The sequence below is a fragment of the Furipterus horrens genome, unplaced genomic scaffold (genome assembly GCF_987537825.1).
Source record: "Furipterus horrens unplaced genomic scaffold, mFurHor1.1.pri manual_scaffold_8, whole genome shotgun sequence".
Lineage (NCBI taxonomy): Eukaryota > Metazoa > Chordata > Mammalia > Chiroptera > Furipteridae > Furipterus > Furipterus horrens.
The window spans coordinates 91,057,818-91,072,018 of record NW_028327178.1 but is presented as its reverse complement, the minus strand read 5'-3'; the positions used below and the strand labels follow the sequence as shown (position 1 = coordinate 91,072,018).

At 46.2% G+C, this 14,201-nt stretch overlaps 1 protein-coding gene across 1 annotated transcript in view; it reads right to left on the bottom strand.

Annotated features, from left to right (window-relative positions):
• BPIFB1 (BPI fold containing family B member 1) overlaps window positions 1-10,615 on the bottom strand; it is a 37,129-nt gene extending 26,514 nt beyond the window's left edge. Inside the window, exon 1 of the mRNA XM_090286240.1 lies at window positions 10,553-10,615. The gene's annotated coding sequence lies outside the window, so the exon portion shown is untranslated. The remainder of the gene's footprint in view (window positions 1-10,552) is intronic.
• Between the last annotated feature and the right edge of the window lie 3,586 nt (window positions 10,616-14,201).

Here is a 14,201-nt window from a genome sequence, read left to right as displayed (position 1 = left end):
TCTTGCTCTTCGCTTATGTGGACTTCCCAGGGACCAGGAGGGGAGGATGGGGACCCAGCAGGCACCTCCCTTAAAGTAACCCATGTAGGATTAAGTCCCTGTGCTAACATTTACTCGCTTAGTCACCCAGTCCTCTGGGAGAGGAGAAAGGTCATTAGTGGGCAAACCAGGAGACCCATCTGAAGATGGGGGCATCATGGGAACTTTTTCAATGTATTCCTTCGTGTTGGATAGGGACATTCAGGACGCCCCTCTGCCCCCTCTACCCTCCCTGACCATCCCATTCTGCTTCTCTGCTCTTTCAGAGTCTGCTGCTTTCCAGAGAGGAGGGTCTCTTTCCACAGAGGGCCTGACCTCTGGCCTGTTTCCACTCATTCCCCAACTCCCTCTCTCACCTCCTGAGTGTCCCCACAAATGGACTCTCTGGCCTCCCTTATCGTCACCCCTGCTGCCTGGCCTCAACACAGGCCTCACCAGTGATTGACTGGGGCAGCGCAGCAGCCTCCTCTCTGGCCTCCCTGAGTCTGGCCCGGCCCCCTCCAATTTCCTCTTCACACTGTAGCCAGAGCCATTTTCCCTTCCCCTAATCCTTTCTTATGAAAGTTTTCAGACACAAAGTCAGTTTTATAGATAACACTGTCTACCCACCACCTAAATTCTGCCCATCCAACTTACTGGTTTGATGCATTTCAACCCCAGTGGCAGGTGGCAGTACCCCTCCCACCCACTAAGTTCTTCAGCTCGAGTGTCGTAACCTGGAGTTCAACACTTGTCTGCCGTTGGGCTTTCTGCTCCGAGGAGGCCAAGGTGCACCTCTCTCTGGTCTGAGTTCGTCTAACACCAATCGCCTCCTCCGTGACACCCAAGTCTAACCCAACAAAATCAAAGTCGTGTGCTGGTAGGGAAGTGGGTGCCACGTCTGTCCTGACACTCAAGGTCTGTCTCCAAAAAAAGTTAATGATGACATTGCTGAGACAACTGGGGACTGGAGGGCTCTGGGGATTACAGTGAAACTGACCATTCAGAACAGGCAGGCCCAGACTGATGGGTAGCTTCTTCCTCTGTCCCAATTCTCTCAGCCCTCATGGAGCCACGCAGAGACAGAAAAGCAGAAAAGCACAGTGGGAAGATCGCTTTTAATAAGATCATCAACATTGTCTGACAGATGTGGCCTCCATCTTTAGCCAGAGAACTCTCTGGAATCATTAAAGTGATCCTGGGGACCGTCCAGCCTGTGGGCCGCAATGGAAAACATTTTAATCAATATACAATGAAAAGCACAGATCTTAAGTGACCATTTGCTGAGATTTGACAAAGGCATACATCTGTGTAAGCCAAACCCCTATTAAGATAACAGAAATTCATCATCACTCCAGAAAGTTTCCTTAGGCCCCTTTCCAGTCAAGTTCCCCTGGACCCCCCACCATGGGAGTGGGTTCTGATTTTTTTTAACCACCAAAAATTGGTTGTGTCTGTTCTTGGTCTTCATGTAAATGGAACATACAGTATATACACTATTGTGCCTGGCTTCTTTCACTCAGCCTAATGTTTTTGATATTTATCCACGTGGTTGCAGCTATTGGTAGGTCCTTCCTTTATATGGATGCACAGTATTCCAGTGTATGAGTCCATTACAGGGTCATGATTCATCTTCTTCCTGTTGATGGACACCTGAGCTATTTTCAGTTTGGGATTATTCTGAATACAGCTTCTATTGAATATTTCAAGACAAATCTTTTTGTGAATAAATGTTTTCATTTTTCTTAATTGGAATTGCTGGGTCACAGGGGAGGGGTTATGATCACTTTGTAAGAAACTATCAGAAGTTTTCCCAAAGTGGTTGTACCATTTAACACTTCTGCCTGTGGTGTATGTGAGTTCCGGTTGCTCCACTCATGCACCAACGTGTGGTGTGGTCAGTCTTTTGAATTTTAGCCCTTCTGCTGGGAGTGTCAGGGGTGTCTTTATAAAGTCTGTCTCTGGCTCCTGCTGGCTCAGGAGAGGAAGTCCAGCTGTCAGCTTTGGCGCTGAGCGTCCCCTCCCCGCCACAGGTGCAGCCGTTCTCTGCCCAGCCTTGCCTTCCCCAGCTCCCATTTAGTTTTCTGATTCTATTGACCTAAGGTTTTTTGTTTTTTGTTTATTCTGCATGCAACAGGTCAGTTCATTTTTCTCCGCTTTTACATGGGCTGGCTTTTCAGCCTGGAATGTGATCCTGCCCTCACTCATCTGATGACATCCCAGTGGTCCTTTTAGGCTCATCTAAGATGTTACCTTCTTCAGGTAAAATGTTGGGGAGAAGGTCATACATGTGCAGGATAAAATTCCATCAGTACAGAAGGATGGTGAGTGAAGCAGACACACAGTCTCCTCATCCCTGACCCCCTCTGTTCCCAGGAGTTTTAATCACTGTAAACACTTCCTTGTCTGCCCTTCCAGAAAGGATGTCCCCTTTGGCAATAATCATAGAAGGGTCAAACGGCACTGTGTGTTGCACCTACCTTGTCCCCCACCCCTCATTAACGTGTCGTGGAGGTTTTTCCACACCAGCATATGTAGTTTTAGTATTTCATTTCACAGGCTGTACTGTACCCTGACTTTCCGCCTGTCTCCAGCGACGGGCATCTCCCTCACCTGAGTTCACTCCCCCATCAGGGCCCTGGTGGTACCTCCCAGCAATTTCTGCTGCATCTCTGACCACTCTGTTATGAAAGGGAGCATGAGAACACACCACAGAGTGTTTTCCCTTGAGGCACAGGGGCTGGCCTTTTTCCCTGCGGAAAGTTAGTCATTGGCTGTGGACTGTCCCTCACGGGGGTGAGAGACTCCTGTCAGTTGAAGGCAATTCTCTAGAGAAGAGGGAGGCTGTGAGTTGCTAGTGATCAACATGGACAGTTCCTAGGGGTTAGTTCCCAGTAAGGGGGACCTGGGTGGGGCAGTGCCAGTGTCTACAGTCCATGTCTTGCATTGCTGGAATCGACTAGCTTCTCGTAGTAAGTTTGCTCTATCCAGGCACAGCTGCTCCAGAACTCTGGTTGGCTATTGCTGTGGACTGAATTGTGCCCCCACCCCCAAATTGATATGTTGAAGTCATAACCCCCAGGACCTCAGAATGTGACTATATTTGGAGACAGGGCCTTTAAATAGATGATTACATTCAAATGGGGCTACTAGAGTGGGCCCTAATCCAATCTGACTGGTACCCTTAGGAGAAGAGGTGATTAGGATGATACCCAGAGAGACGTCAGGGGTGTGTGTGCCTGAGGGATGACCATGTGAAGAGGCAGCAAGAGGGCAGCCATCCACCAGCCAAAGAGAGAGGCCTCGGAGGAAACAAATCCTTCCAGCACCTTGATCTTGGACTTCCAGGCTCCAGAACTGCAAGGAAATAGATTTCTGTTGTTTAAGCCACTTAGTCCATAATATTTTGTTGTGGCAGGTCTAGCAAACTGCATAATTTATGGGAAACTTACAATGCTAACTAGAGTCCCGATGTTGTAGCTGATCATGAGGCCTTAACTGATACTCATCATTTTCCTCCTCTGCTCTCCATTCTACTTCTCAGCGCTTCTGCTGGCCCAAGTGGCTGGTTGGCCACCTGAATGGATGGAACTCATTGTAGGTCCCTGTTGCTGACAGGTTGTACATGGAGTGGTAGTTGTTATAATAGATCAGCCTTGGGGACCCCAGTCCTTTAACCTTGTTTCTTCCAGGTCCCTGACTAAACTATTAAGTCATTTCCCTCAGCCTATGAGACTATAAATATTTGTCCACTTCTATCTTTTTCTCTAAGTGGATGACCAAGTGTGCAGCCTGCAGCTTTGCTCGCTGGGAGGATTTCCTCTCATCCCTGCCTTTCTGAGTCACTCCGAGCGAGCCTGTAGTGGAACAGCATACTGAGCTGACCCATTCACGAACAGAACTCAGGGCTTTTCCCTCCTCTGTTACCTGGTCATGGTGAATGCCTCATTGGTGTGAACTGAATTAGAAGAGTCAGTACAACACTAGGAGGTGACATGGGGGTCCTGGCAATCTATTCATGCAACTTACTTATGCCCCCTGGACCTTCCTGAGCCCAAATTAGATGTAGCACTTCTACCTGATGATGGATTGTTGTCAGCCCTGCCTGACTTGGTGAATAACAGTGCCTAGTGCATGACGGGAAGTTCTGGCCACAGAGTCACTTGAGTGATGCCTGTGGCTTTGTGCCTCTTCTCTACCAGAGCCCACGAACATGTCCAGAGCTGTTTTTCTAATAGTGTACAGTTCTCTGCTGAAGATGGCATGACCTTGCTCCAGAAGCGGTCTTCTCTGTGACTCGCTCACTGGGGTTTGTCAGAAAATCCACATGGCATCTTCTTCTGGCACAGGTCCTTCTAGCAACATGAATTTGGCCGAATCACATGGCTCAAGTGACAGTGCTATTTGGACTGCAGCCAGGAGCTGCTGCACAGCCATTTATTGCTCTGCTCTGCCCCCCTACCCCTTAAAACTAGCACAGAAGAGATACTCAATAAACATTCCCTCTGGGGGGAGAGGAGGGGATGGAGTACTGAGCGAGAGTTGTAAATGCAAATGCTTATAGAGTAAGGTTATCAGGAAAAATACAGGAAGCCCATTTAAACTTGGATTTTAGATAAAAGACGAATAATTTTTTAGCTTAAGTATGCGCCATGCAATATTTGGGAATACATTAAAAATTACTTACTGTTCATCTGAAATTCAGACAGCTGGGTTTCTTATATTTTTATTGGTAAATCTGGCAACCCTACTTTAGGGGCCAAGCATTTAATAGCATAAGACGACTTAATGTGATGAGGGTGGGGAAGATGGTGAAAGCATTTACAATCAGCACACAGTTGGAGAATAATCAGCATTTAAAGCAATTTAAAGTAAAAATGAAAAACAATGTGCCAGATTTGGCCGGATGCTCATGAATTTGTGACCCCTGGCAAGAAGCCTGGACTGTAGTTTGATTTCCAGAACTTGAATCCTGGATCTATCACTCACAAGTTGTATGATGTTGAGCCTTAGTGTCTTTATGTTTGTAAGGATAAAATAAAATCCTGCATTTAAGGGACTGAACAAGGTGCTGGGCCCACCACCAATGCTGAATAAGTGTTCATCTTCAAGCTGACTCCTGGATTACCTGCAACTGCTCCATCTAGTGGTCATGGGGCATATGTGCGTGCCCTGGTGCAGGGCTAGAATTCTGGAGGTCTTCTTGGGTCGGGATATCTAATAGCCAGGCTAGTCAGGCATTGGAAGACCAGTCCTCAAGCTCCCTAGATTCCAGTCATTCACATATTACGTTTACAATTTCTACCACATACCAGCCGCTGTTACCTTTACTTACTAATTCTCCTTTATTGTCTTCTAAACTGTGTCACTATCTTTAAAGAAATCCATTATAATAGGAAATGTTACAATTTTCAATGAAAAGACCAGCATCAACCTTCATAAATAGAAGTTAACTACAAGTAGATACAAATGAAACAGAAAAGTGTTACGTTTTCCTGGATATTGTGGTGAGAAGAAGAACTGGAGGATTTCTCTTTCTCTTTTCCCCAATGATGAAATGAGGCTCAAATAATTTGCTTGAGTTGCTATTTCAGGAACTAGTCGGCATGAGTGATGATAACAGCTATGCTTCTTGAGCCCTGACTATGTGCCAGGCACTGTGATAAGCATATGTTTTACATGCATTAGCTGATTTAATCCCCACAAAACCTCTCTGGGATGGGGTTTTTGCAGACAAGGAGGCTGGGGCTCAGAATGTCTGGCCAGTGGAATGTGAAGGAAGTGATGCATGCATTCACACTTTTAAACCTGGCCTTTAATAAAGTGCTGCCCATTTGCCAGTCCTCACTGCACTGTCTTGGTGGCCATGGAGGTCATGCATTACAGATGGTGTAGCTCCAAAACGGAGCATTGAGTAAATGTGTCAGTGAAGAATCCAACTTTATTGTGTTAGGCTACTGAGGTTTGAGGGCTCCTCTGTTACTGCAGCACGGACTTGCTCTGTTCTGTCTAATTTAGATTCCATTTTTTAAAAAGTGAGCAAATTCTGAGATGTTACTCTTGAGGAAAATTAGTAGAAGAAGGAAATGGGAGTTGGGAATAGGAAAGAGAATGAAAACAGATGGTAGAGAAACTGTTGAGGTTTTATGATAAAGACTTGGGAAAGAAGTAGTCTGAGAGACAGTAGACCCAGACCCTTGTGAGTACAGCAGGTGGGTGGGGCACAAGAGAGGTAAAACAAGTCAAGTTGTTGAAGTTTGAAACAATGATCAAGCAGAGACATGAAGTATGTTGTAAGGGCAAGAACTCAAGTACATTTCCTTCTTCCTACTGGCTGACATTTAAGACAGATGTGGCTCTGAATGGCTTGTCATTATGAGTGACCTGCCTTCCTCTTTTCTTCTGGAGAGCACCCCTGCTAGGTAGAACCCTGGCCAGTGCCTGCACCCTCATGGTCCAGAGGGTTCATGGTTATGGAGGGAACCTCAGTCTTTACTCCCTTGTGGATTAACTCCAACTCATTGAAAAAATTTTATATTTACCCTGCCTGTTTCTTGGAGTCCTTAGTGGCCTCTGTAGAACATGAGAACAAGTGCCCCTGGATGAGGCAGGCTCACAGAGCCCAGGGTGACTGATATATTTATTGAACAAATACCCCCCCAGATTGTTGTAAATCTTTGGCTAATTGAAAGGGTTCTAGAAAATTTTGTTCTTACAATAATTTTTTTGTAATTTTTCTCATTGTTTTTATGTAGGAGAGAATTTTCAGAGGTCTTTAATCTACCATTTTCACTGACATATTTCTTTTTTATAATTTCTTTTTTATTGTTGTTTTATTCACTGACATATTTCTAGAGTTTTTTAAAATCTTAAGATGTTGTGACTTTTATTTATTTCTATTTTTAAAGTATATTTTATTGATTATGTTGTTACAGTAGTCCCATTTTTTTTCCTTTGCTCCCCTCTTCCCATTACCCCACTTCCCTCCAGCAATCCCACCCCACTTAGTTCATGTCCATGGGACATGTATATAAGTTCTCTGGCTTCACCCTTTCCTATATTATTCTTAACTTCCCCCTGTCTATTTTGTACCTACCAGTTATACTTCTTAATCCCTGCACCCTTTCCCCATTTCTCCCCCTTACCCCTCCCAGCTGATAACCCTCCAAGTAATCCCCATACCTATGATGCTGTTCCTATTCTGGTTTGCTTATTTGGATTTTGTTTTTATTTTTTAGGTTCACTTGTTGATAGTTGTGAGTTTGTTGTCATTTCAATGTTCATAGTTTTGATCTTCTTTTTCTTAAATGTGTCCTTTAACATTTCATATAATAATGCCTTGGTGATGATGAACTCCTTTAGCTTTACCTTGTCTGGGAAGCACTTTATCTACCTATTCATTCTAAATGATAGTTTTGCCGGATAGAGTAGTCTTGGTTGTAGGTCCTTGCTTTTCATCACATTGAATACTGTTTGCCAGTCCCTTCTAGCCTGCAAAGTTTCTTTTGAGAAATAGGCTGATAGTCTTATAGGCACCCCTTTGTAGGCAACTCTTTGCTTTTCTCTTGCTGCTTTTAGGATTCTCTCTTTATCTTGAACCTTTGGCATTTTAATTAGGATGTGTCTTGGTGTGGTCCTCTTTGGGTCTAGCTTGTTTGGGACCCTCTGTGCTTCCTGGACTTGTATGTCTATTTCCTTTGTCAAGTTTGGGAAGTTTTCCTTCATTACTTTTTTTTTTTGCATAAGCTTTCAATTTCTTGCTCTTCCTCTTCTCCTTCTGGAACCTCTATGATTCGGATGTTGGCACATTTAAAGTTTTCCCAGAGGTTCCTGAGCCTCTCCTCATTTTTTTTCAATTATAGTTTCATCATTCTGTACTGGCTGACTTTTTTTTCTTCCTTATGTTCCAAGTCATTGATTTGAACCTGGTTTCCTTCCCTTCACCATTGGTTTTGTGTGGACTTTCCTTCGTTTCACTTAACATAGCCTTCACTTCTTCCCTTATGCATTTGCCATACTCAAGCATCTCTGTCAACCCTGTGAGCATCTTTATCACCAGTGTTTGGAATTCTGCGTCTGTTAGATTGGCTGTCTCCTTGTCTGTGGGGTTGGCTATCTCCTTGTCACTTAGTTTTCCCACTGTAACCTTGATCCATTCCCTCTTTTGGGCCACACTTCTCTGTCTCCTCATCTTGACAGGCTCCTGTGTTTGCTTGCCTCTGTGTCTTAGGTAGAACTGTTGCACCTTAGGTATTCATCAGTACCGGCGACCCATTTCACCACATTGTGGGGGAGGGGTCTGAGAGGAAACAATGCCACTTACTCAGCACTCGCCCCTTTTCCAGGCACTTCGCCCACTTCTGTATGGGACTGGCGTGCCTCTAGCTGTTGCCCTGGCCATCTTTCCCAGAGGGGGTGGGTCTGCGGACTTTCTAGGACTGCGAGGGTCCTTTAAACAAGACTGAGAGACTGGCAGTTTCTTTCTCCACTCCAACCCCCACTGGTTTGCACAGTCAGAAGCAATGAGGCTTGATTTTCCCTGGTGCTGGGACCATGAGCTGCAGGGTCTGGTCAGGAGCTGGGAATGCTCCCAGGTGTCCCTCCTGACATTTTAAAACATGTGACTGTGCTCTCTGCCTGTCTGCTGCTGCCACTACTGCTGCCGCCACCACAACTTGTCCTCTCCACCTTGGCTCTGCCCCTCTTATTTGTCTGGATGAGTATTTCTTCTCTATATCTTTGTTTGTTGTACTTCCATGCAGGTCGGTTTTCTGGAACTTCTGGTTGTCTCTAGTTTTGAGGTAGTTGTATTCCTTCTTAGTTGTGGAGGGAGATGCAGTGTGTCTGTCTAGTCCTCCATCTTGGCTGGAAGTCCAAGATGTTATCACTATTTAAAAGCCATAAATTCATTCTGATTAACCTGCCACCTCTCTGACTATTTTGTATTCAGGAGGGTCTTGGGCTAGTTAGTTAGGAATTGAAGTTGTTAGGGGAGGGGAAAGACCCATCTATGAGCTACAGGAATAAGTCCTGGGGAGCTGTGGGAAAATGTTCCAGAGGAAGGTAGTGGATGTGTGTCCAGACAGAAATGCATTTGGTGCTATGGTCAGGGGGCAGCAGGACCAATTCTGATGGTCCCAGGTGTGTGTTCCTGTCCTCATCCACATTGCTTCTTGAAGCCTCAGTCAAGGAGAACTCAATCGTGACCTAATGCTTGCCCACAAAGGACACGAAGGTAGCTAATGCCTGGATCCTCCCTGACCCCAATCAGGTCCTGATGGCTGGTTCCCATTTAGGAAGGTCCTCTGTACTTCAGGTCACTAACTAGACAGACATTCACAATGACCATGCAGCTGTTTATGGAATTTAACCATCAGATTTACTCTCTAATTTGGCTTACTCACAATGACTTGACTTATTGCCCCTCGCGCCCGCTCTGTAAGCAAAGTAAATGAAAAACTTAACATGCTAGTGGCTGAGGAAGTGAACTGTTTTGCCACCATCCCTGCTAAGTCTTTTGGTCTGGGTCCAGCCTGTATGTCATACACTATCATAGGTCACATGGTTGTGCCACCAGCTCATCCAGACTGGCGTTGGGGAAATCCTGAGCCATCCAAAGTTTTCATTTCAGAAGGAGAATCAGGGGACCAGAGAAGGGTAATGATAATCTCAAGGTCACAGAGCAAAACTGATGGCAGAGTTGTGGCTGGGCATAGGTCTCTGAACATGTCCTTACCTCATGCACAAACACATAACATGCATACACACATACTCTTTTCTATGCCTTTCTCTTCTCCCTCAAGCTGACCTAGGTGGACTTCTGGGGAACCCCTGACGTATGGCTACCCTTTGCACCAGTCCTCTCCCAGATATCACTGACGTTGCTTATTTGGCAGCCAGCAGAGGTGCTCAAAGCTAGAGCTGGTACCTATATATTTGGAGACACCTGGCTATTTGGGGCAAAATGCAATCAACTGGCTTATTCAGCTAAAGCATCATCATTGCTGTGGCCGGCTGAAATTGTAAAAGGGCTTTTTGGTCCAAAGAGCCAGGATTGGGCCTCTGAATCTCTTTCGGGAAACAGAACTTTTATGAATCCACTAGAAGCTAAGGACCCTAGCCCCAGAAAAATGTATCAAAATGTGTCAAACTGGGTGAATTTTAGGAGGTTTGTGGGTGATGGTCTGAATCCACAATGGCAACTTCAAGTTGAAACTTGTGCTGTAGAGCTTTTGACTAGGTTTGTGGAGAGCATGCCTACGAGGGAATTTCAGCAGTCACACCTGCAGCCCCAAATTCCTTTTACATTTTCTACATTCCTACATTCAAATGTCTCTATATTGACATTGCCGGTCTCTTGGGGGAGCGGACAGAATGGCCATCCCATGCACCTGAAAATGGCCAGCCCTGTTTCTTTTAGAAGATCCCCAATAAATGATCCTAATGCAGTCAGCCAGGGCCCACCCCACAGCGAGGAGCCTGGGACACCTGCCACCCACAGCCACATTGTGGGAGCACAACGGACAGGTCTCACCTGGGTTTCTCAGAGGTCCTGGCAGCTGTTCTGTTCTCCTCTTCCCTCTGCTGCTTGGTCCTTCCTGCGGAGGAGGCAGCCCCTTTTATAGTGTGAGAATAAGGAAACGTGCAATCAGATAATGGGTTTCTAGAGAATTCAGAGTTCTGCAAGCTGGTGGTGTCTTTCAGGGCTCTCCAAAGTAAATAATTGCCAACTGCATTAGTAGATGGCACAGTTAAGCTGTTTGATTGACAAGTTATACAGAGGAAAACCTGAGATGGGGATGTTACTGAAGACTTCATGGCTTCATAAGTGGGGCTGAGGCTGGGGACTCGTGTTCCAAGGTGGCCTGGGAGATCCAGTTTGGAACATGAGGAGAAGCAGCCAGCCAGAGCCCAGGAAGAGATCCCAGTTTTATATCTAGGCCCTTTTCCATTCCTGGTCCAGTTCTTTTTCTCCAGTTAGAGGTCTCTTGTTCCTAAAGTGTCAAAAAGAGTTGAATTGCCTCTCATTTCCCTTTGTTCAGGGCTATCCACTCTCTCCAGAACCCTGGGAGGGAGGGGTTGCTGCTTTTTCCTTTGCAGAGGGGGAAACTGAGGTCCCATGGGAATAAGTTTCCCAAGGCACAGAGAGGATTAGAACTCTACTCACTGGATCATGATAACAATAAAGTGTCAGCCAGTAACACAGGCCCTTGTTCTATGTAAGGACCGCATTGATTTCCACAGGCAGCATCTCATGACTCCTCACAGCCCTGTGTGCGGTGGGAATGAGTCTCCCATTTTACATGGGGGCGACTGAGGCTCAGAGTGAGCTGACACGTCCAGAGTCGCATGGTGGACATGGTGCTGAGGCATTCAGGCTCCGGTCCTTTCCCTGGATCACTGTGCTGTATGTTCACTGACTACTGTGCTTTTCCACATTGTGAATTTCATGCTGTCATGAAATTTCACTTTTATATCCTGGGAAAGTCTTTCCAGGTTTCCAGGCCTGAGGGATGCTGTGGCATCCTAGTTTCTACCTTCACCTTTTCTTCTTCCCTTCCCTTGATGAAAGTAGGGTATTTGTCCCCACAACTTGGGCCACTAGAGTCTGTTTTACAGATGACAAAACTGAGGCATGGAGAGATAAAGGTCTTAGACCAGTGCAACACCTAACACCTTATGAGCAACTGAAAGAAAGGAGAAAATGCACACCTATTAGACACCTACTATGTGCTGGTTGCTCTCCATATTTGAACCTTGTCTTCCTCAGGAGTGGTTGGTATTGCTGTCCCTTAAATGTCAGATAAGGAGACTGAGGTTCAGAGAGGGTGACTACTTCCCCGAGACACACAGCAAATGAGTGGAGTCAGAACTTGCTCCTGTGTCTTGTCGCTCCTGTCCCCAGTTTGACCTGCTGCCTTCCCTCAGGCCTTCCCTGGAACTGCTCCCTCTTCTTGTGTGAGTCCGGCAATGCCTCCAAGGTGCCTGGGCTGTGGCTTTGAACACAGTTATCCATTCAAGCACTCGCTAGATTCTTCCCAGAGCTTGTATATTGTGAATAATCCTCAAAGGGGCCCCATTTTTTGATATCTTGGTACAACTCTTATGGGTTGGCTCAGGTTGCTACTACCTTTGAGGAAAAACTGAGGCAGATAAGTCAAGGGACTGATTGAAGCTTGTACTGTACAGCCAGTTACTGGGCGGGTCACCACCCTTGGTATGAAGACAGGAGGCTGCATATACGTGATGGCAGAAAGGGGATGGGTTTTGGCAGAGATTGCCGGGTTCAAATCCTTGGACCCTGGGCAAGTCACTCTAATCCCTTGAACTTCAGTTTCCTCTTCTTTAAAATGAGAGGATAATATCTATCTTATAGGGCTGTAGGGGATCATGTCTGGGGAGCTGGTAGATAGAATCTTAGCTTATATTCTCATATGCCTGTACAGTTTTCTTTCTAACGAATCTAGAGTTTAGTTACCATTCCAAATGCCATTTGCTGTTCCAGGGGCTTTAGTTGTGCCATGGCACATAGAGGAGGCTGCCCTGTCCTTGTTTTGACTAGAAAAACAGAGACATCCATGTGCCTTCTGGCCCCCTGATTGCTGAGACACTGTATGTCCCTTCTCTCCAGAACTCTCCTTTGGAGTCAGCGTTTCCTTCTTACTCCCTTGTTAGACACCAATGGTCCTGCTGTTTCTCAATTCCTTGGGCCTCAGGCAGGACCATGGAGGGCTACCCTAGCCCAGCTGCTTGGACCACCTAGACTCCCTAGTTAACTTCCTTTCCCTGGGGTCTTGTCATCTGTCCTGATTCTGGAAAGAAACATCAGCACAGGTGCCCTCTGCTCTTGAATCCTGCACATCAACTTGGGGCACCTGTTGTCCCATGACAAGTTTTGCCAGGGGTGGGGGGTAGCAAGGGTGCAAGACACTTTCTGGAACCCACCAGGACTATGTTCTCCTTAATTTCTCTTGGGCTCTCACATTCCACCAACCCAACATAGGGAATTTTCTTGGCTTGGAATAGGAAGCCCTGCTTCAATTCATTATAGTTGTGTTATGCTTGATGTCTCCTATGCCCTGAGTTTTGAAATTGAAAAATCCAGGCTTAAAAAAAAAAAAAACCCACAGTATCACTGGCTTTTTATCGTTTGGTGTGTGGTTTTATAAAATTTAATGTCCATATAGTTTTATGTCACCCCCATAATAATCGGGATATAGAAAAGTTCCATCACCTCCCAAGCAACTCACACTGCCCTTTTAGACAGTCACGCCCACCCGCCACCTACTGGTGAGCACCGATCTGTTCTCTGTCCCTGCGGTTTTGTCAGAGACCTGGGTGCTGAAAACTCAAAAGCCTTCTCTCTGCTTCTGCTGAAGTTGCCCCTCCTTGAAGCCACGAGTGCTGCCTGTTCCATTGCCCCAAGCAGGGCAAGGGTTGAGGGGGTGTCAGGACACGTGGAAGGACATGCTGTTGACTTTCCAGGACAGTGTTTTCCGCATTGGTGATGTCAGTGCTTCCCCAACGTATTTCTCAGACACCGTAGTGTGGTCCCCTTTCCTTCCTATATATCTGATTGTGGTTGGGAGCCTTCATTGGCGCTGTTTTGTGAATCAAGAGATCCATTTTTAAAGGGCAGAGTTAAGTTTTTCAAGGGGCTCTGACCTACCCAAGGTCTGTTCTCCAGAACCTGGGAGTGCGATATGGGTTCTGTTCCCTGGAGCAATATCAGATGGTGGCTGAGTTTGAGGGGATCTTCAGAGGACCTTGGAAGAGCCAGTTAAGGGGCAGAGAGGGCAAAAGGGGTTCACGGAGAGCTGGGTGCCCTAACTTGGATGAGAAAATACATTTTTGCTTAAGGTGAGTTCCATTTACCTTGGAGATTAATCTTCCTCCTACACTCACAGCTAATAATAATAAAAGCTTTTGGTGGGACATGAGCTTTCCGCCATTTCTAACAATGCCGTGGGGATGCTGAGGTTCAGGGAGGGCAGTCAGCAGCCCAGCTAGGAAGAAGTGAACTCAGACTGTCGTCTGGGGCTGTCTGACTTGAATGCTCACAACTTCCAAAGCTAGTTTGTCACAGAGTCTTCAGTTCAGAAAGTGCCTGAGAAATCAGACAGCCCTGAGTTCCAAACCCAGCTCAGCCGATGACTCTGGGCAAGGTGCTTCTCCTCTTCCAG